The sequence below is a fragment of the Manis pentadactyla genome, chromosome X, assembly GCF_030020395.1.
Source record: "Manis pentadactyla isolate mManPen7 chromosome X, mManPen7.hap1, whole genome shotgun sequence".
Lineage (NCBI taxonomy): Eukaryota > Metazoa > Chordata > Mammalia > Pholidota > Manidae > Manis > Manis pentadactyla.
In genome coordinates this window covers 122074636-122080512 of record NC_080038.1, presented here as the reverse complement: position 1 = coordinate 122080512, position 5877 = coordinate 122074636, and the positions used below count along the sequence as shown (strand labels likewise).

The following is a 5877-nucleotide window of genomic DNA, read 5'->3' as shown; positions in this document are numbered from 1 at the left end:
ATGTATATCTCAAGTCTTTATCATGGCTTCATTCATGTTTATCCTTTGCTAACTTCTGAGGCCTTAATCTTTCTTTCTTTTTTTTTATTAAGGTATCCTTGATATACATACACTCTTAAGAAGGTTTCACATGAAAAACATTGTGGTTACTACATTCACCCATATGATCAAGTCCCCCCATACCCCACTGAAGTCACTGTCCATCAGTGTAGTAAGATGCCACAGAGTCACTACTTGTCATCTCTGTGCTACTCTTTTTGCAGTGACCCTCCCACACACCATGTGCACCAATCATAATAGCCCTCAATCCTCTTCTCCCTCCCTCCCCACTCACCCTCCCACACCCCTCCCCTTTGGTAACCGCTAGTCCCTTCTTGGGGTCTGTGAGTCTGCTGCTATTTTGTTCCTTCAGTTTTGCTTCATTGTTATACTCCACAAATGAGGGAAATCATTTGGTACCTGTCTTTTTCCACCTGGCTTATTTCACTGAGCATAATACCCTCCAGCTCCATCCATGTTGTTGCAAATGGTAGGGTTTGTTTCCTTCTTATGGCTGAATAGTATTCCATTGTGTATATGTACCACATCTTCTTTATCCATTCATTTACTGATGGTCTTTTCCATTCGTTTTGTAAAAAAATAACTGGGTAGTTGATGTGGGTTTTCTCTTTGCTGCTTTGAAAAGCACATCTATTTTCCAGGTAGTTCACTTCTCTAATGGCTGACTGGGAATTCTGACAGGGAAGTCTTTATGAGGTATGACAGCAGTGGCTGGTTGTTTCACAGACTTTGTTTTATATACACCCTACTGTGTCTAGGTTGGTAGGCTGGGAATTGGATGTCTGGCTATGAGTTTTCTAAAGGTCCAGTGAGAAGGTTATTTCTCTGAGAAGCTAGTATCCATACTAAAAACCTCAACTTTCTCCATGGCATTCAGTTTTTTTCATGAAAAAACCTTCTAGGTTTTTTTTTTTTGTTTTGTTTTTTTTTTTTTTTGTTGGCAAAGGCCAGTAACTGGTACTCTGGGCAAAGGATTTGGGAAGGAATGTGGTGATAGAGACTGATGCAGCTGTTCTGTTTTACAAATCTTCAATTAATTTCCCATTTAAATCCTCACTTCTCATTCCTGTTCCCTTCTGTACTTGCTGACTCAGAGCCCAGAGTAGTTCCAGGGCTCTGCCAGGCAGGCTGGCTCCCATTTCCTCTTTAGCTTCCTCATAACGTATTATAGACTGTGGTTTCATCCATCTGTTTCACCTGCCAACTTGCTCACATCCACTTTCCTTCTCCCAGAAATGTGTTGAGATCTCTTTTGTTCACAATCTTCTCACGTTCATCTCATCCTTTTTCCTGTTAGCAGTTTATTCCTTTATGCACTGCTTTACTTTTATTTTAATGGACTCTAAGAAGGATTGTGAGTGATGCATGTACCTAGTCTAACATCTCGAACTGTAGTCAGCAAACAGTTTTGAGCATCTTCTCTGTACCAGGTCCTATGCTAGCTGCTAGGTGTATAAAAATGAGTGAAAGGTATTTCCTGGTGTCAAGGAGTTTATAGTATAGTAGTGGATACAATCCTAGGCAACAGATGTTAAAATGGACCTTTTTAGTTTCAGTTTTGGACAAGAATCCAAAGCTGAAAATAAAGAGATCACATATTCTAGAGAGGTAACACACCATCTTTATAGAATTTGCTAAAGGATGACTTCCAAAATAAGTAGCCCTTTAGCCTATTATCCTGAAGGTATGTAAAGATAAACTAGGGGATTGAGTGAGAGTGAAGTGGTAGAGAGGATGCTTTTAAAAAGAGCTGTGATCATGCCTTGGTGTTTCTCCTGCTCCTTGGGGAGTAAAGTCCTTCCCACTCACTTACGTGGAGTGGGGCTACAAGAGAACCACTCCAAGGGCTTGACATGTATTCCCCTGGGATTGGTGTTTGCAGAGCCTGGCATTTGACTTACATCTGAAAACAAAGTCTTAAAGTGAGAGAGGCTATGGCTAGAGAACCTTGTGACAAGAGAGGAAAGAGAGAAGGCTCCACCTGCAGGGACCTATACTTCCACCAATCAGAAACAAAACCAAAGTTGTCTGTTTCCCAGGGGTGAGAATCAGTCCCCATGGCAGGAATTTAGAGTTGGGTCATCTTACAAGGGATTTTCCCCAAGACGATAGCTCAGAGATGTGAAGTGACCCCAACAGAGGAATGAACTGATAGAAACACAGGACACAGAGGAGCCGAAAGAGGTCAAGCAGAGTTGTTGTTGCCCAGGTCAAGGAAACTACAGGTGAGAGATCTCCTGTGACAGGGGAGCTCCAAGTAACCTTCTAGAGAAAGTATTAGTTTGGGACATCTGCGACACTCTCCGATGCCAGGTTACAATCGTATCAGTAAAGGAAAGCGTGTTTTGGTTTTCCCTTCTAGTTCCTTACTGTGCTTCAACCCCTGTCTGAGGCAGCGCAGTCGTGGATAGAAGGAGGGATAGAAGAGAAAATAGATGAGGGGGGAAGCCAACCACATTCCCTCCCCCTCCTCCACTACAAGTTTCCCGACTGACTCAGACTGAATCTGGGGGGAGGAAAAGCTTGGGAAGAGGTGACAGATTGAAGCTGTGTTATATTAGACCGGACTGGAATTTTTAATGCCTAAAAAACAAAACTATTTTCTAATATCTAAGAGTGACTGAAAAAGGTATGAGCTTGGTCTGAAATTTCCTGCAGGGGTGGGGAAAATGATTCCACAGAGCTTGTGATGTGAAAGAATTATATTGCTTTCTGCTTACACCCTACTGTGTCTAGCTCATTCAATAAACTAGTTTATATGCGTCACACTACATGTATAGTGAAGGTTCAGGGAGTGGTATCACCTAGGAAAAGTAATAAACTTTTCCCAGGGAGGCCAGGGAAGGCTTGGCACCTTCTCTCAGAGGAGTTAGTGCTTGAGTTGGATTTTAAAGAACAAGAAGGAATTTGCCAGGTAAGGATGGGGTGGGAAGACATTGCAGGCAAAGGGAACAGCATGTACAAAAGTAGGAGGTCTATATGGGCAAGTGTAGATGGAGTTTAGTGGGGCTGAATCACTGTAGTATAAACTACAGTTGATAGGGGAAGGAGGTGGAGTAACATCTAGGAATGTGCTTTTGAAATGTCTTTTTTTCTAAAAGTGACAGAGGGCCAGAAAAGCCTAGTATTTTAAGCAGGGGAGTGACATGATCATATTTCTGCATTTTAGAATATCACTCTTACCACAGTGCAGTGGGTGGATGGGTGAGGATTGTAGAGAGTGGGAAGCAATGCCAGGATAAAACTGACCCAGTCAAGGAGATCTCTTGATTATCTAGAAATATCCTATAATAGATCCATCTATTTTTTTAAATATACACCTGGATGTTTTTAATTTTAAACATATTTTGTTTCATCACAATACACCAACCACAATAAGGCATACTGAAGTATGCACGGAAGGCCATCATGTTATATAATGTGATACAAAAGCTTAGGATCGATTATTTTACCAACTGGATAGTTGTATCAAAAATTAAAAAGTTCTGTAAAACTACTGAGAGGTTAGAGTTTCAGGTACATGATATATTATAAAACATATCCCCCAAATATTACCTTTAGTATGTACCAAAGAAAGGTTCATCTTGCATATAAAAGCAATCAGATAACCATCCTGAGTGACTTGTATTTTCCACATCACTGACCCTTTGTGCTATCATGCACTGCAAAGTGACCATAACTGGGCAACAGGGAAGACAATCTAAATTCACTGCAAACCAGCAACTGAGACACTTAAACAACAGTGAACGTATAACTGATGTGAGCCATTCTGGCTTATGTATTGACATGATACTTAATATTCTTCCACAAGTGGTAGTAACTATGGCCACTTGTCAGATACAGAATAAGTGATACAGCAAATAAAAACAGCAAGAAAATCAAAGCATACTTCTAACATTGTAATAACTTTTGCTTGTGATGACCTTCTGTGGTCTGGAACTTCTGTTTTACATAAAATTGGAGTTCTTAAGGTCCTTGTTCTTCAGGTTGCTGCCCGACGCCATGCAGGTCTGATTCTGGTGTATCTCGGACATAGCATTCTTTTTAGAGAAAGCAATGATTTTTTCTTCCAAAAGTCTTTTATCTTCAAGCTTCACTCTCTCTCCTTGGTGAACTCTCTTAAGATGCTCAAATTTTCCCTGTAGCTCTCTTTCAGCTTCTTTCAACAGGCGTCTTTCTCCTTTACTCACTGCACAAGCATCTGCTTCATTTCTTCTTCCTCTGACATTCTCTATAAAATTCATGCTTTTTGGCTTCTCAGGTCCCTTGAAGCCTGAGCAGCTGCATGTTGGGACCCACAGAGGCAAAGCCCACGGCGCCCAGCTTGCAGTGCTGGTACAGCTCCGAGCAGCACAGGTGCCTCTGCTCCCGCACATCCTCCAGGTTGGTGCATAGGAGCATCTCCCGCAGCTTCACAAAGTTGCAGTGCACCTCGTTCTCCACTTGTACAATGCCCCAGCGGTCCTGACGAGCTGTGACCATCCTACTTCCAACTTTGACCTCATCTATACTTCCTACTACAGCAAATGGCAATGCCCATTCATTGTGGCATTGATTTTAGCAAGTTTCAGCATCTGTTGGGAACTGGTATATCTGGACTCCATTGCTGACCAATTCACTCACGAGCTTTATCTGAAACCTCTGTAATTCAGTTTTAGAAATTGTATCTTTTTTGGCAATCACGGGTATAATGTTCACCTTGCTGTCAAGGCTCTTCATGGTTAAGAGATCCAGTGTCTTCAGAGAGTGGCCTGTGGTAGTTAAAGAGAGTGCGCTTAATCTTCAGTTCCTCTCGGAGAAAGGCCTCAAACTCAGCATTTATGTAGTCACCTATTGGTTGGTAGCTGTCGTCTTTATTTGGTCACTAAATCCCACTGTATTCACAATGGTCAGTTTCAACTGAACATAACTTCCTGGAGTTCATATGTCTGAGCTTTAAGTCTAACATATAGGTTAGAATGTGAGGATTCCTTGTCTTCAAGATTAGTATTAAACAATGTGTCAATCACTGTAGATTTTCCAATTCCAGTCTCCCCCACGCAGAGAATATTAAAACAGAAGCCTTGCTGAATGGATCTGTTCACCAGCCGATCAAGCAAACTCTCAAAACCAACATGGCCAGACATACTAAAGAATGAGTATTTTCCTTTTGTCTCTGTTCATGTTCAGACATACCAGTTGTTTTTGTTGGCACATGAGAATGAAAGAGCTGGTGCCAAACCACCTCGAAGCCATGGTCCCAAGCGACAGCTGAGGGCAGGCGGGCTGAGGGTAGCAGAGCTGGGATCCCGGCCCCACCCCTGAGAGGCGCGTGCCTGCAGCCAAGGGAGCAAAGAGGGGCTGGGGAGAGTGTCAGGCAAGGCGCGGGCGGGAGGCAGAAGTCACGTGCAGGCCCGCCTCCACCAGGGGAGTCCAGGAAAGAGAGGGGCCAGGCTCAGGGCCTCTGTGACGCAAGTGGGGGGCAGAGCCAGGGCGTCTAGGCCCCACCCGATGGGCCGCATGCCCTCAGCTGCACCAGGCGCGCGGGCGATGCCTTCAGAGGAGCGTGTTCCACGTTTGAGAGGACAGCGCATAATACAGGGGGAGGGTGAGTGGAGGGCATTCGGGATGGAAGGAAGACGCAGGGATACAAGGCCAGGACTCCTCACCCAGCTAGCAGCGACTGGCAGGAGCCTAGATCCATCTATTTTTAAAAACATTTTATCTCACTGTAGTAGGGTTCCCAGCTTGAGTCCTGGCTGGGATTTGGATTTGCCTGGGTTTTTGCAATGAACCGCAGGGATGGGCAGCTTTAAGTCTTTTAACGGAAGGATCTGT

General features: G+C 43.6%; 1 pseudogene; it reads right to left on the bottom strand.

Annotated features, from left to right (window-relative positions):
- Nucleotides 1–4007: 4007 nt before the first annotated feature.
- Nucleotides 4008–5263, bottom strand: LOC118910032 (septin-10-like; annotated as a pseudogene).
- Nucleotides 5264–5877: the final 614 nt, after the last annotated feature.